The sequence below is a fragment of the Numida meleagris genome, chromosome Z (genome assembly GCF_002078875.1).
Source record: "Numida meleagris isolate 19003 breed g44 Domestic line chromosome Z, NumMel1.0, whole genome shotgun sequence".
NCBI lineage: Eukaryota > Metazoa > Chordata > Aves > Galliformes > Numididae > Numida > Numida meleagris.
The window spans coordinates 61,655,908-61,673,828 of NC_034438.1; the positions used below are offsets into that span (position 1 = coordinate 61,655,908).

Below are 17,921 nucleotides of genomic sequence, written 5' to 3' on the forward strand. Positions count from 1 at the left end.
TGATTGTGTATGTGAGAATTTCCACAGTCTCTCCTGACACCTCTCCTTAAGTGACAATTTTTTTTTCCCTTCTGATCCCCAAAACAGAATAAATAAGGGCAGCAAGGCAGCATGCCTGCACATGTGACTTTACATACCAAACTAAGGGCAGAATGACAAATGATGCTAAGATAAATCTGTTCTTTGTTGTAGGACAATAGTAATGGCAGAAATTAAGCTATAACTTTTTCAGTTATCATGTTATAGCCTTTCAGAGATGAGAATTTTGCACATTCTGGGATGATTAAACAGCTGGATTTGAATCAGAGCAAAGACATTAGTGAGCAGACATTCACCACTGCATGGATCTGCCTTTGTGAGATGACATATTACCATGTTCTGCAGCCATGAAGCTTAAAACAGCTTTCATATTCAAGGATCTCCAGGGAAGGAAAGATGTGTCAGAAGTCTTGTGATTGGACAGCTGCACAGCTTGGTGCAGATGCAGGGCCTAACCTAACTGCAGCTGTACCTGAAGAGAAGTCAGCAATGGAGATACAAAGATGCTGAGGTAAAATGACAGACTCTCTGCAAAGCTTGTTCCATCTCATATTAACTTCTCTGAGCTTGCTTCACCACATTTCTCCTGCTGGTCTGCAGGATGAAGGGTTCATTCACTCTAGGACAGGCTCACACGGGTTCTTGCTTGCTTGTTATTTCTGAAATTATAAAAAGAACAAGAACCTGACCAGCTCTTCCTGAGCAGAAATGAGTACACCGGGACTAGTGAAAAGTGAGGAAAAAGGCACCAGTTAAACCTAGTGTTCCCTGTTATATCGTGAGAATTTTGTAACAGTAGGAAGGGCCTTCAAATCTAAAATCTTGGTATTTATGAGGTAAATATTTATTTGGGAAAATTTTTCTTGTGTTTTAAGAATTTTTGTTATTCAAATATAAAATGATTGAAGCTTTATTTTCCATGCAAAATTGTTCTTCGAAAGGCTTCTGTCAGTGAAATTATGTCTCCTCTCCACTCTATAAAGCTCCTCAATTATCCCCACCAGCCCAACATCTAGCTCCTAAAGGTGCTCTTGGGACATCTCCCATCAGCTTAGCTTTTTTTGGTCTAGTTCATTTTCTTTGTCCTTTCTTCTTCTTTTTTTTTTTTTTTTGCTTTATTTTTTTCCTCTTTTCTTTTTACTTTCTTTTTTTTACTTTTTTTTTCTTTTCTACTTTTTATTTTTTCTTCTTTTTATGGCCTAAAACTGGAATTAATGTCAGGGAGAAGGCATAAACTCTGGTGTGGTTGTATTTGCCTCAGAAATGAAGGTGCAGATTTTGTCAAGCCAAGAGGTAGGGCAATTCCTCTCTAATAATTAAGGACTTTAGAGGGAATTGGGTATTACTGAGAGGAAGTAATATATAGTCTGGTTCTTAAAATATAGTTTTAAAACTGTTACTTACACTGAGCATCCCAGCAGTGCTATCTTTTTAATATTTATTTTTCAGAATAGAATATTACTTAAAAAGATATTTTTTAAAGATTGACAGGGAAAATATATCGCATATTTGAATTGAAAGACTGAGTCAATATCAAACTGGTGTCATATTTTAAAAAGAAACACTGGAGTTATTTTTTTAATGAGCAACCTTATCTTCTATCATCTCTCAAAAGAAGTAATTTGAACAAATACTAAAACAGTTTTGTAAGTATTCTTCAAAGACATAAACCTTTACGTAAATAATAGCAGAGAAATTGGTGTTGCTTATTAAATGTAGCTGTGACTAGTCACCAACAACCATTTGCAAATAGGTAAGATGCAGAAGGCAATATTACTTTTTCAAATCACAAATAAAAATAAGCAGTGTATCAAATGCAGCATTCTCCTTTACTAAAAGTCAGGTCTTGCATGTTTGTTCCAAATATTTTATCAAATACAGTCATCTGTACCAGAAATACTCGTAAGAGTAGGCTTATTCTATTAACAGAAGACTAACTAGTACATTACATAACATCATTATTATCAAACACGCCTGTATGAAACCTTCACAACATTCATAGAGAAAGTAGGCTGTAAAAGTACAATGCGATATTCAAATTAAATTGCACAGTTATTAAAATCTTTTAGAAAAGAATCTTCATTCCAAAAAAATAAGTGAGATAACCATTTTAAGAACACTGTTGATTTTTTGGACATAGAATGTGAAATAAGTGACATGAGTTCCATTTTTCTTACAGTTTGAATCTTCAGCTACCAATTCTGTATTTCTTTCATGATGAAAGGCAAGTATCCCTCCCTTTATAACAAAATGAAGAAATCTGCAAACAAATTTAAGTTACATTCATAGAAGATCTTACCAGTGTTGGAGCTGAGATCACTCATGTCTTCCATTCAATAATACTAACTTCTAAAAAACTTGCTTCCCGCAGTTATAAGATCTTCTCGCTTGCCATGTGGTAAGTACATTTTACCCTTTAAAATGAAGCATCAACAGAATTTTTGATATACATGGTAGCTTGTTAAACATTAATAATTAATTTTAGACAGCATATTTCATGTTTAAAACACAATTCAACAACTTTTATTCAACAATTTTTTTTTTTTTATTCAACAAATCTTTTATTCCTTTGGAAAATAAGTCGATGTTTCACCTTCTTACTCACCATTTTTCATTAACACGTACCATGGTCTGTTATCAGTATTCTTTGCCTACTTTTTAGTCACTTTCAGATTCTACTTATAAGATCAGGTAAATCTGTTTTGTTGGTTTTTTTTCTGTTCATGTTTTCAGATGTTCTAACTTCATAGTTGAAGTCTCTGCCCTACTTTATTCAAACTCCTAAATCCAGTGTCATCCCTTTTTAAAAGCTTGTGAATTGGTTCCTGGGAACGTACAAAACAGGCCAATGATATGGGGTGAGCTGCTGGGCAACTAACTGAAATAACAGATTACAAAGGACTGTGCTAGTGAGAACATCCCTGCTGGTGACAAAGACTAGGATATGACAAAATATATGTGTGCATATAAGTAGGTTTCTGAAATTACAAAAATATATTCAGAGAGTGAGAATAGACTACGTTACTAAACTCAAAGGATATTGGATTTGTACATTTTCATTGTCATTCACATCAGTCTCTGCTGCACAGAAAACATTTTCATAAATTCTTGGAATTAGAAACATATCTTTAATTTTTGGCTTATTAGCCATAATCCATATTTTTGAGAAATGTAACTTCGAATGGCAAAAAAATAAAATAAATATTTTTAAATTATCAAATAAAACTAAAAGGCAAGCACCATGTGTAGTGAAAATAGAATTTGTCAATGAATGATGCGATCACTACTAAGTAATCCAGGTTTCCCATATATTAGATCACCCAACAAATTTCCCTTATTTAATTAACAAATCACTCATGTCGGTCTGAGTAGGAAGTAATTTAAAGAAAATTGAAGTGTGTGTATTACATGGCTCAGTTTCGAATATTAAGAGAAAATGTCTCTGGAGATACATGAAGAAAGACTGAATATTTTGCTAGATTTAGAGATGAAGGGTAATTTGATATAGCAATACAATGTCCAGCTGGTGAATCAACAGTTGTGAATGTCTGTGATACAATAAGGTGTTCCACATGTCAATGCTTAAATCATTTATGTGATCACATATGAAAATTATATAACTTCCACCAAAATAAATACTATTTTGTTCTTTAGAGTCACAAAGCTTGCACAAATTTATTTGTTAAGTTTAGGGTCTTCTTTCATCACGTACAGGAAAGTACGTGACCTTAAAAATGTTCCCATTTTTTTCCAGCTGTACATATTTTGTGAGTTTTCATTCCATCAATAGCAGTTCTATTAGTGTACTGATCTTTTCACTTGGTAAAGCAAGCAGAAAAATGGGGAAACATTGTTTATTGATGTATTACTATAGTGGCTGCAGTGACAGCTTTAGTCATACACTGTGCTGAAAGAGTCATTAGCCAAATGGAAATCTGAGGCCAGATAACATTTCTGATGTTCAACAAGATAGTTCAGTTATTTGAAAAACAGTGTGTATTTCATCATGAAAATGTCAAATTCTCTCCTGGGATAATTTATTTTCAATCACAATCTCAAAGCTATCTGCACTTAAAAAAAAAAAAAAGTCTGGGAGGTTTTATAAGTTAAAATAATGCTGCCCAAGTCTTCTCATTGCTTTTCAATATTGAAGGAGTTGTAGCACTATATCCTTTCTCTCTAGATCTCTACACCTGTAGGCACAGTATGAATACACATCTGTGTTGCTCAGATACTGTAATATCTACCAAGCCCAAGTTCCACAGTCCTACATTGTATTTATGCACTTGAAAGAGCATATAATCAGACAGCAAAACTTGGAAGTCTTTTGAAATATCCAGTGAAATTAGTTGGAAAGAGTGTCATTCATGTCATGAGACTATTTATTTCACCTTAATATTGTTTCTCTATATATTAGTAAAGAATATCACTGGAGCACAAACTTAAAAAGAAGTGCAACTGATATTTATCATGCTTAGTCCAATGTCAGTAAACTGCACAAGACTAAAATAAATCCAAAAAAGATGTAGGTTCTCAACATGCAGAGCTGATACAACCAACACCCAATATTTCTTCTGAGAGGCAATGATACTAAATTAATTCCATTATTCTAATTTCTGAGTACTTGAAAAAGTATTTTTACTCTAGGTCTGACTTCCATTGCAAAACTGTCTGTTTTAGTACTGTTACTTTTAATACCAAATTCCTGTCCTTGTACCAGCATTTCAGTACAACTGATCATGACTGTCATTGCTCAATAATGGATTATATCCAAACAAAAAGACCAAGAAATTCTAATCAAAATGACTCTTATAGACTCAGCAACATTTAAATTCAAATGTAATACAAGAAATATTACTTATCCTCATTCTCCTTCCAACTACTTCTACATCAATTGCTTGTCTATGATTTCCTGCTAATTTTAATATCTTTTTTCAAATTTATGTTCATGCTTTGCCTTTTGAATCCAAAACTGCACAACTTGTACATTTCTACTAAAGCAATCACTGACCATGATTCCAACAGATTCCTAGAACTTATGTTTTGCATGAAAGTTAATAAAAAATGCAGCAGAAGAAATGTTACCTTCACTTTCAAATAAAATGTAATGTTTAATGCAAAAATAACCCAGACTAGGAACATAAGAAAGAAGGAAATAACTTCTTTATGTTTGTCAGATTTATATTTTTCTTGCCATTGTTGTTGTTGTTTTCCAGATTCTTTGGTATACCACATTCCTCAAATATATTTTTCTTAGCTTGATATATACATCTTTTGGTTTTGTTTTGTTTTTTTTTTTAACTTGTCAGGAATATTGTGAGATCATCTTGTGACTGTGAATTTTGTGTCATTCTACACTAGAAAGTTACATATATCAGGCTTTCTGAACCCATTTCAGGTGTTCATTAACTCAAATTACAAATGCCTAAGACTTCTGAGATAAATGTCCTGATCCATTACAACACTCAATCTGTGCACCTGAAGAAACTTAGGAATTTCAACACTGTCAGAGAGTGTCTTCAAAGGTTGCCAAATTTCTTGTTACAAAAATTCCAGAAACTTTTTTTCATCCATGCTCCTGGGCTATTTGCAAGAAGCATCATGATATGATTTGTACAAAACATCAACATTTATATTAGAGCTCCTTAGCAAAATAGATTAAACACTAAAACCTCAGCCAAAATAAGAAGCTTATGGACTTAACCAGTAGAAAGCAGATGTTGGGCTACAAAAGCTCAGACTCTTACACTCTCAAGGCCTACTGCTCTTTCAGATAGTTATTGCTTTGACATTGCTCATATTAGAGACTGAAAACCTCTTCTCCACAAAATGTTCTCCCACATTTCACTTATTATGTATAAAAATTAACATACACTTGAGGATGAAGTAAATACTATTTTCCAACACTCTAAGGTGCAAATATGTGTTGGATACCATGTATTTTTGTGTTGGCACAATGTTAAGGGGCCTTCTGGAGAAGATGACAGAATAGATAAATACCAGCACTGTAGGATCAGTTCCCATTTATAAGCAATGTTTTGCTCTTCCAGTATTGCACCTTGTGCCTGGTACTTCACTTCTCTGTTTAAATACTGGCCAATACTTGCAAAAGCCTGCTTGTTTGGTTATTTTTTTCTGAATTATTTTCCACAAGATAAAAGATTTTCTAAGGTGAGAATATATAATTTATTACTGTCATCCATTTTTATTACTGTCAGTTCTGAAAATAATTGAGGAAAATAAGTAAACAGACCTCCAGAATGTCTTATTTAATGGTTTTGTCCATATATTTTAATCATTTTATGGGAAAAGGCAGATTTTACAGACTATATTCACAGAATTCTATCAGCCCATGAAAGACTAAAAAATATTTAATTTCGTGGAACTCTTACCAGCTATTATTTCATTGTTTTATGCTAACCTGCAAAATTAGTAGATATTTCCTTGGTTTTATTAGAATAGTTTTTAATGAGATGGTGTCATTGCTGTAAAAATTTGTTGAGATACTTATTGGACAAGTCTTTGAAAAAATATATACACGTACTGATCTGCTACTAAAATAAATGTCAGGGTGAAATTTGGCAGGCATTTTCTCTGTCCATTAATGAATTTCCTTTTAGCATTCCTTATATTTGGCTTGCTTATTACTTTACTTATGTTTTATTAATGTTTAAAATGCTTTTATTTTCCACAACAGAAGAGGCACAGGTGACTTGTAAGGAGACAAGACCACTCTCAAAGAAAGGCATATAATCCTGCTTTTCTCAAAAGTAGCTGCAAAAAGAACCCAGACAAACATTGTGGGGGAAAAAAAAAACAAAAAAAAAACAACCTCAATTTCTATATAGTAAATTAAAAAATAATCCTAGAATTTTGGTAACAAGGTGGCAAATAGAACAAGTTTATAGATGAAACATCGAAATTGCTCTAAATATACACTTAAATTCATTGTTCTAGCGTGCTTACCATGAAGACAAGAATTTTGCTACGGAACCGCAGGAGGCTCAGTATTAGGCACAGTGACACATCTAGTAAAAAACAAGAGTTAGCTTACAACACTAGTATTTATCCAAATCTGCTTCATTTATTTATTCTAGGTCAGAAGCAGTACAAGGTTGAGTCTTCTCATATGACTATAACATTTCTGCCTGGGGATGTGCAGGAAATCTCAAAGTGTAGAGATATATGAAAATAAAAAATAAAGAGAAAAAAATAATCAAAATATGTTGATCTCCAAATAGCTTGATCTAAATGAAGAAGTGAATGTTTGGGTCAGGTCAAACAATTTTTCTTAGTTCTTCTGCACATTCACAGTCCTGGTACACTCCCTGACAAGGAACATCCTGAAATATCTAATGAGGAGAGAGATACAGAGGCTATAAAATTAACATCCATTTCTTCAGAATGATCTCAAACATCAGGGTAGTGCCAAAAGAACTCAGTTTGCAAGTATACATATTTTATATTAAAGATGCTAAAATTCTATAAAATTGGAGAGGTATGGATTCGAAGGATGGACTGTTTGGTGGATTAAGAACTGGTTGGCTGGTCGCAGCCAAAGGGTTGTGATAAATGGTTCTGTGTCAGGGAGGAGGCCGGTCACGAGTGGTGTCCCCCAAGGCTCAGTCCTGGGACCGGTGCTCTTCAATGTCTTTATCAATGACATAGACGATGGAATCGAGTGCACCCTCAGCAAGTTTGCAGATGACACCAAGCTGAGCAGTGCAGTTGATACACGGGAAGGAAGGGAAGCCATCCAGAGGGACCTGGACAGGCTGGACAAGTGGGCCCTTGTGAACCTAATGAGGTTCAACAAGGCCAAGTGCAGGGTGCTGCACTTGGGCCAGGGCAATCCCAGGTATTTATACAACCTGGGGGAAGAAGTACTCAAAAGCAGCCCTGCAGAGAGGGACTTGGGGGTCCTGGTGGACGAGAAGCTGGACATGAGCCAGCAGTGTGCGCTGGCAGCCCGGAAGGCCAACTATGCTCTGGGCTGCATTAAAAGAGGAGTGGTCAGCAGGGAGAGGGAGGTGGTGGTCCCCCTCTACTCGGCTCTTGTGAGGCCCCATCTGGAGTACTGTGTCCAGGCCTGGGGCCTCCAGCACAAGAAGGACGTGGAGCTCTTGGAAAGAGTTCAGAGGAGGGTGACCAAGATGATCAGAGGGCTGGAGCACCTCTCCTATGAGGAAAGGTTGAGGGAACTGGGCTTGTTTATCTTGGAGAAGAGAAGGCTCTGGGGAGACCTCATTGTGGCCTTCCAATACTTGAAGGGAGCGTATAAACAGGAGGGGGATCGATTGTTTGTGAGGGTAGATAGCGATAGGACAAGGGGGAACGGTTTTAAGCTGAGACAGGGGAGATGTAGATTAGATATTAGGAGGAAGTTTTTCACTCAGAGGGTGGTGACGCACTGGAACAGGCTGCCCAGGGAGGTTGTGGATGTCCCGTCCCTGGAGGCATTCAAGGCCAGACTGGACGTGGCTCTGGGCAGCCTGGTCTAGTGGTTGGCGACCCTGCACTTGGCAGGGGGGTTGAGACTCAATGATCTTTGAGGTCCTTTTCAACCCAGGCCATTCTATGATTCTACGATTCTATGATGCCACACTACACACTAACCTCTAAGAGAGCTTGGATGAAGGAAAGCAAATTCCTGCATCTGTCAGCAGACACATTTGAATCCCAGTGTTCCTTCCCACTGCCTCCCCTGGTGTATACCACTCAATGCCTGTGCTAATTACACAACCAGGCACAGCTCCGCCTGTCTGCTAGGGAAGGCACCTGGATCTACCTTGTCGGCACTGTAGTATAAATCACAGAAATATTCTACCCGGTCTGAAATGGCCTGGAAGAAGTATCATCTCTAAGGATGGATTTGGGTTTTTGAAGAAAGTGTGAGAAGATGTCAGAGACTCAAGTGCAACATAAAGGAGGTGGAAAAACACTCCTGTGAAGAGTTATAATACAAAATAGTGACACCTCCCAAGCTATCAACATAGGATTAGGATGTTATCCAAAAAAAACCATGTGCTCTTCCTGCACTTCTCTGTCTTGCATTGTTTACTAAGGGCCCCAGAGTTACTGCAAAGCCAGAAATTGCTAGAGCAGGAAGGAGTCACAGTCATCCATGTTTCATTTTTCCCCTGTCCATGGCCCTTATAATTATTATGGATAGAAGTGACGTATGGGAGCATCTGTGGCAGTCTTGCATGTTTGAGGACCTTCCTGCATACAACCTGTGCTGTATTGTTGCTATAAATCTTCCTGAGGGGAATACATCAGCACACTTTACAACAGCGTTGTTAAAACTTGCTAGATCTTTGGGAGGTTCTTCAAGGCAGTGTCCAGATGGTGCTTGAAGTTTAAAAATGTTTTGCATAAGAGCTTCGGTGTTCAATATCCAACAAAGTAACAGATTTTGAGATGTACTAAGAGAAAGTTTATCCTAGTAATACAACTACTAAATGAAAAAATAAATCAAAATTTAATAAAAATAACATTTTCATATAATTTGATATTTTTATTAATTTTTACTTCTGTAAAGCTATATAGACGTGAAGTAATGCATATATTTACAGGTAATATTTCAGAAATTATTTCCATGACTACTATTATGAGCATATGTCTTTGTCAGTGCTTAAATAATTTCTAGGCAACCTGACAAGGGCAGACTTTGTTTTCAGAAAAAGTTTTCTGAAAGTAAACAATACTTTTCTCTATCACTTCAACTTGACCTAAGCATGGTCAAAATAAATTACCTGAACAACATAAACAATTCAAAATGGATTCCAAATAAAATATGCATGCCTCCTCACAACTAAGATCAGCAGAATGAGGGTGAGTATGGTATGCTTCTAAGCCAGAGACTCTGGTGCATATAGGAAATGCAATTTTCCAAATAATCCTAAAAGAAATAGAGAGCAAGGCACATTTGACTACTTTGTCACAAAGGGATGGCTGGTGTGCCATCATTAGATGATATTTATGCTCAAAAGAAGCCTGGTTTCAGGTAGCTCTGACCCCAGTAAAACAAATCACCTAACCAACTGGAATGACATCTCACACCGCAAAAAGATTAATGTCTGTCCTCTCTTGCTGAGATAGTTAGTTAAGAGGAATGCTGTACAGACTACAGAATAAGGGCCTGATCTGCTGTTGTGGCCTGTTGTGGCAATAAGGCTTTTCTTAGAGTAGGACTTTCTGAAGCAATGTGTGAATAAGGCTTTGCTTTCCAGCTTTAAGGATGTGCCAAACTTGTCTTCATCATACTGAATGACTTGAGGGAAGGAAAAAAAAAAATAAGAGAGAAAATGAAATGCACTGCAGCCTGAAAAGTTTGTTTAAAAATGCTGTTGTGTTGAACTGCAAAGGAAAAATCTAAGATTTAAAAGTGATTGGATGTTGGTTTGTTGTTGTTTTTCCATTTTGCTTCTCATCTTAAGCTTGACCTTTTTCCTCATCTTTCATATTGTACTTTATGAAATTCCTTAAATAAGACATGTCTTTATTGCTAGCAGTGGGAGCTAGGCTAAGGCAATGGATCACAGGGTATGATCCCCCACAGTAACCAGCAGGTATGAAACTCAGTTTTCAAGAGTGCAGCAAGCAGGCTGGTTTCTGAACTCAATGGAAAGTTCATCTTTCACTCCAGTAGCAAATGCTTATACTGAAGCTGAACTGCTGTGAAAGTCCCCCAGCAAATGTTTGTACACAGTAAATTGAAAACTTATGTTTTTTAGTATGCACATGTGAATCACATGTTTGGATTCCTCAGGTGGTTCTTTTGTTAAAACTGTAATGTAAATAAATTCTGCTGATAAGAACATCTTCAAGACATTTTTATATTTTTAGGGGAAAAAAAAGAAATTTTTCAGAAGTGATATTTAGAATGACAAGGGGAATATAAACTTAAATTATCTGTAGTGGAGGAATATACTGTGCTTTAAACAATAATAATGAAAGAGAAAGGAGATTGAACCAGCATCATCATCTAGATGACAATTTTATTTTCAGAATTCAAAATACTTAACAAAGAAAGATGAAATTATGTGAGTGCAGATTTCTGATTTTATACTCACACTTTCAGCCTTGCTGGTCTCTCATATCCTTATGTACATCAGCAGGGTGTATTCCAAATGATATTTTTACAAAAATAGTAAAAGAGAAAATGAGGGACATTCTGGATTATTTATGTAAGTGCTAACAAAAGCTATTTTTACCCACAAAATGTTGTACAAAATTCATTCAAAGAATATCACTACTTCTTTGAAACAATTAAGCTGAGCTGTGAGTATGTCTTTTGTTGTGGCAAGGCAAAAGCTAGTCAAATAATTCTAAGATCTTTATTTTGTTTTAAATTAACCAATTTTTAAATACATTTATCAAGACCTTGATTATTTTCACAATATCTAAATATTGATTTTAAAAGATTCATGTGCTAAATTATGCAACTAGCTATGGCTGAAATCTTTAAATACTTTTTTTTTACCAAATAATTCCAAAAGACTAGCATGTAATGGAAATGTAAGGTATCTTATAGCAGGTGGACCTATGGTCAAATCAGAATATTTTTCATTAGGAAATATTGTTATGCATTGCTTATCACTTTATGTAACTATAATCCTTTAGAAATTTACCATGTCAGGATATCTTCAGTTGACTACTTCACTATTGCAGGATTTTGACCAAAAGTATCCATAATTTCACAGAATAAACTTAGGGAGAAGGTGTGTCTTTGCCCAAAGTCAAACTTACTGTAGTCATCAGAAGAAGCTCTTCTTTTGATCAGAGCGCTGATGTTTAGCAAGATGGTTAATCTAGGCAAGAAGGTAAATCTCCTTGTGGAAGTAAAATTATATCTGACCATTCTGAAAGGCTGTAGCTATCACATATAAACTTATAACTTGTAGAAAAGAACTGAATCACTCGATGTTCAGTATATGCATACAGACTTATCAGCTGGAATTGACATTCAGTTTGGAGCAGACAGCACCTCTGCTTTCTGTACAGAAAAGCTGCACAGCAGAAAAAAAGCATAGTGGGACACCCCAGTGCAAAAATTACAGACTGGGTGCAATAGCCCAGCAGGATCTTCCTGGTAGCTCTGCTGACCTCAGAATGGAGAGTGCGGAGCCTGGCCTTTCTGCATCCAACATTGTCTTACAAATCCCAACCAGTGGAGTGGACAAAATATATGTATATATCCTAGAGATGTAAAATACAGGATCATGGAAGGACAGGTTAGAAGAAAGGTGATTACTGCAGTGAGGGTCTTTGATGATCACTGATGAGACTAAGACAGTCACCTGCAAGGTAGTAATGTGAATAGCCATCCAAAAAAGATAATGGGTTATGTATGGAGGAAGGAAATACAGGCAAGTGATATGAACCCTCCCCCCCCCCCCCAAAAAAAAAAGGGAAAACAGATTGATCGTGACTTGAACAAGATTTCCCTAAGATTACGGGAAAAATGAAATGTACAAAGCCTAATTTTGTTGACCTGAGACTCATCAGTGTATGCCCTACTTATGAAGTCTTTTTTTCATTTTTTTAATTACTGCAGGAAAAAGTTATCATTCTGATATTTACATGTGAACTGAGAACAGAAGGAAGATTTCTGAGGGTGGGATAATGGTGCCTGAAGCACATAAGAAAGTTAATTTTTAATTTCATTTGAAGTCATCACACATTCTTGTAAAACAAGCTATTTCTCATGGAAGAATATCCTGCGAAAGAAATAGTGTCAGAAGTCCTAAAGCCAAACATATTTAATTCACAGAGACATCACGAGAAAGAAATATTAATACAAAGCTCTTGAAAGGAAATGTGATAGATGTTAACATCGTTGAACACTGCCCTGACAATAGGAAAAGATCTCCAGAGTTCAAGTTTGACATTTTTAAAAAAAATCAAATTTAAAATGTGGAATGTGCTGGAGTCATTAATTCCATCTTAGAAACTAACAAAAGGATCTCAGGCCCACAGATGAACCAAGAGAGATGGAATCCGAGAAGAATTTTCTAGATTTTATCTTCAAAGTTTTGGTTATATGATTAATTACAAAAGCAATAAGAATTCAGTAACGATATAATGGCATATCTAAATGTTTTTCAGTGTTCAGCTTTCCTTTCTCTCTAGGATGGTTAGTTTTGCAATGTTTTTTTTTGTTTTGTTTTGCTTTTCCTTTTGCCTTAGCCTTTGCTTCTTTAGATATGAATTCTGTTAAACATATAAAGTTATGAGGATGACGTTTTCTTTGTTTTAGGATCCTGTCCAAAAATTTCAAAGAGAGATATATTAAGCATCTATTGAGCCCCATAATTCCAGTATGACTGATGTACTTCATTCAGAGAGTGTAACAAAAATTTACAGTCAGGGAAAATATTTCGGGCCTGGTTTCTGTTGCTGTCGTTGTTGTTGTTTTCTGAAATATTGAGATCTCAGGGGAACTCATAAACTCCCTTGATTCCCAGTGACAGCAGAGCTGGGCCAGGGTTTATCTTATACATTCTAGCACAGGGCTAGATCCCATCAACTCCCCATGAAGTGAATAACAAAATCCCCCCTTCTACAAGGGGCTTTGAACAATCCTTTTTCCTGAGACTGTTGAAACAAATTCTAAAAAAAAATGAACTGTAAATTTTATCTACAAAGTGCCTTTGGCATGCACGTCTGAGATGAATACTGCAATGGTGAACTTTTAGGGACTTTGCCTAGCACTTACGTAGGTGCCACAGAAATGGATTTGCAGACTTAGCAAGGATTTGCTTAGACTTATCAATAAGAATTGGAAGGAAAAAGGTACACAAGAATGTAAAAATGGCCTTACTGCATCATACAGAATATAAAAATTAATCTAAAAATGAGCTATAAAAATAGCTAATCACAACTCACCAAGTATTCTGTCTCTGACAGTGATACCATACAGATACCTCAAAACTTTATAAAGTAGGAGATAAATGGAAACAATAATCTTCCCTTGGAAAGAAAAGAACATTGTCTATGTTTAATTGGCATGAACATAAAACCTTCTGATCAAGTACTGAAACATTATACTAAAACAGAATGTCCTTGCTATTGATGTTATCTAATTAATCAAGAACAATTGTTCTTCTTGGACAATTGACAAGAGGAGAACTGTTCAGTTGGTTATAAGATGACCATATAAAGATAAAAAGAGTAATGGTGCATTCCCCAAAAGATCACTGAGGGTAGAATAAGACCCCCAAATAACCCCATACAAGCACAGATGGCCAGGAAAATAGTCAAAAGGGGATGGAGAATCATGATTGCTTAATCTTATGAATATGTAGGTAGTAGGTGTTTCTTCTGTATTAGATAGGTAGAGCATATGGGAATTCAATGTATGATTATGGTGAAGAAACTTGCTTTATTGTGCTTGAGCTATGAAAACTTCTACCGGCACCTCAGAAAGAATAAAAAGCAATGTCTATCCTCAGCATGTAGGAATTGGTTCGTTGCACACTGGGTAACAAATCCACTTTTTGGACAACAGTTTCTGGAAACTCAAATGAGACTGCTGTGACTCCTTGATCAAATTGACTTGCTGGCTGCTGGCAGGGAGACACTGCTCTTCAGAGTCCAGCATGCACTGCCCTTTTGATTAAGGACTCCATGAGCATTCTCCCCAGCTGGAGTGGTGCAACACTTGCTACATTAAATATTGCTATTTGTATAAGACATTAATATGTACATTTAACAGTCATATGCACTTGGATAGGGACAACTGAAGTATATAGTATTGGGTTATGCATGCATGCACAGTTGTATGAGAGTTTAACAGGTATATGTTTAATAATAGTATGTGCTTAGACAGTGATGATTGGAGCATATGATATTGGGATATACATGCATGCATAAACACATTAGAGATTGATCATATATGTTCATCAGTAACTGGAGTATATAAAGTCTTGGTTGAGAACATTCTTTTTAGGCAAAAATATGAGTGCTCAGGGATCCACAATACCTCCTTATTCCCCCTTGAGTTGTATCTTAAAACAGTAGGAGAAATCCTACTGCATCTCCTAACAAAAGGAGAAATGGTTGAATATTGTAATCATGGTGGCCAATGTATAAACAGGAAAGTGAAATTGACAGAAAATGACTCTTTGACACTATATGTGCTTTGAAGAAAGTTAGAAAAATGGGATGAAAGACTCTATGTAGAATTTTCTTTGTTTTACAAAATGATCATGAAACTCCATAAAAAGAAAGTAAACAAATGACCTTGGATTCTAATGTAATGGTGATAGTGAAAGACAGGAAAAGATATCAAGATGATGTTCTGCTTGCAGTATAGGGAAAAAATATCTAAAGCTGGAAGAGGAAAAAGAAGATATTCAAATGTTAGTGACACCAGAAAGGGAAAGTATCACTAATGGAGTAGAAATTGGAGAGAGGGATGGTGAGGCTTTTAGCCCAGTTGTAGAGAGAACATGAGCACAGCAACATTCTGCAATTTAGACTCCTTTGCATAAAGCAGTAGGGTCACAGTGATTGCCTTTATATGTAAAAAGTACATTTTACAACATCAGAGCTGATGAATTGGAAAGAGTTAGCAAGATCACCTCAGAAAAACCCCAGTAAGACGCACCAGACTTTTATAATAATTGTTGAAAACCATAATCCAGGTTGGCAGGATATACAGGTATTGTTGAATGATTTATCCATCCATGCCAGAGAAAAGAGAATGCTTGTGGAAAAAGCAAAAGAACAGAACAATAGACAGTATGCTAGGGATAGCCCCAAGAGATTTATGCCAGTTTAGGAAATGAAGTGAGATCTTAATGTGAGTGCTGGAAGGTTAATGATACAGCAATAACAGCAATTAATTTCATACAAAAATAAAAATTGAGGTTCTAGACCAAAATATCTTGTTAAATTGTATCAAGTGGTATATCTGCCTTTTATGAGTGATTGCATGAGGTAACCTGAGAATGGGTTCACTTAGATCTTGAAGATGAGGCAAATAGAGTAACGATTAGTACCTTATTTGTGGGTCAATCAGCACCCAACATTAGAAGAAAATTCCAGAAAATGGATGAGAAATCCAGAAGAGCAATCATAGAATCATAGAATTGCTCAGGTTGGAAATGACCTTCAAGATCATCAAGTCTAACTGCAACCTAACCATACTATCCTAACTCCAACAACCCACCACTAAATCATGTCCCTGACCACCACATCCAAATGGTTTTTAAACACGTTCAGGGATGGTGACTCAACCACCTCCCTGGGGAGCCTGTTCCAGTGCTTAACAACCCTTTCTGGAAAGAAGTTTTTCCTGATATCCAACCTAAACCTCCCCTGGCACAGCTGAGGCCATTTCCCCTTGTCCTGTCACCTGTCACCACTGAGAAGAGACCAGCCCCACTCTCACTGCAATCACCTTTCAGGTATTTGAAGAGAGCAATGAGGTCTCCCCTCAGCCTCCTCTTCCCCAGACTAAAAGCCCCAGTTCCTTTAGTCTCTCCTCATAGGGCATATTCTCCAAGCCCTTCACAAGTCTCATTGCCCTTCTTTGGACTAGCTAAATGAAACTGCACGTAAAGTTAACAATAACAAAGAGGCTGAGAAGGGAAAATGAGTAGGAAAATCTGAAAACTAAAAAACAAAATGTAGCAATATTGGCAGCTGCTTTTGCAAATGTCCAACTTCCTTCAAGAGGTCAAGGTTTTAAACTGTCATGAGGATGAGGAAGATGTCAAGGAACAGGAAGGATAGTAGGAGTTAGAATCCCATTAGAAAAAGACCAATGTCCCCTTTTTAAGGAGAAGGGACACTGGAAGAAAAAGAATGCCCAACGAGTCAAGAGGTTCCAATTGCTGTCTCACATATGGCCCTTATATTAAGAGAAGTTGCTGACATTAGTTGACATTAAGCTGGGGAATTATGTGATTAAATTTGTTTGACGTAAGAGAGTCTTATACTGTGTTGAATAGTTGCTAACCATAATATTTGCTATCCATGAACAAATATTCTATAGTTATAGTTGATGCAATGGGAAAACAAGAGGTTAGACTCTTTTCCCAACCAGTTGAGTGTAAAATTGTTAATAAAATGTTTATACATCAATTCTTACATATGCCAGAATGCCCAATAACTCTAATGAGAAAGGACTTTTAAATCAACTAGGGGCACAAATAAGCTTTGATAAAAATAGAAACAGAATAATGCTTGGAAACTGCAAATATATGCATTGCAGGAATTATCTGAGACATCAAAATAAAACAAAAAGTAAGTACCAGAAAATTCCTTATCAGATATCAAGGATGTGGTAACATATTTTGTGTGGGCAACAGAAAAGCCTGGACCAGCTAAATCAGCCACATCAGTAAAAGTAAAATCAAAACCAGGAGCTAAATCAGTAGGATGAAAAAAGTACCCTTCAAAGTTGAAGCTCAGGAAGGACTGAAACATGTTACAAACCATTTTCTCAAATATAAATTACTGTGAGAATGTCACTTAGAATACCCCAATCATGCCTGTTGAAAAACCACATTCACAGGAATATAAGTTAGTACAAGATTTGAGAACTATCCACCAAATAGTAACAGATGTTCATTTAGTGGTACCCAATCCTTATAACTTGTTAACTACTATAATTGACTCTAACATTTATTTTATAATATTGGACTTGAAGGATGCTTTCTTCTGAATCCTCATGGATGAACATTCAGAAGTTGTCTGCTCTTGAATGGGAAGTCCTACAACAGGGACAAAAATGCAGTTTTCTGGGATGCATTTCCCCAAAGATTTAAGAACAGGCTTACAATTTTCAGTAACAAACTTGGAAAGGAACCGAAGCAGCAGCATGGTAAAGAAGCTAATGTTACCTTGCTGCGATATTGGAAGATACACTG

At 36.2% G+C, this 17,921-nt stretch overlaps 1 long non-coding RNA gene across 1 annotated transcript; it reads right to left on the reverse strand.

Annotated features, from left to right (window-relative positions):
* Positions 565 to 16,231, reverse strand: LOC110389976. Its single transcript, XR_002433481.1, has 4 exons — positions 13,930 to 16,231; positions 7,006 to 7,067; positions 2,339 to 2,453; positions 565 to 698 (listed from the first exon to the last, which is right to left on the reverse strand). It is a non-coding gene; the product is annotated as an uncharacterized LOC110389976 (long non-coding RNA).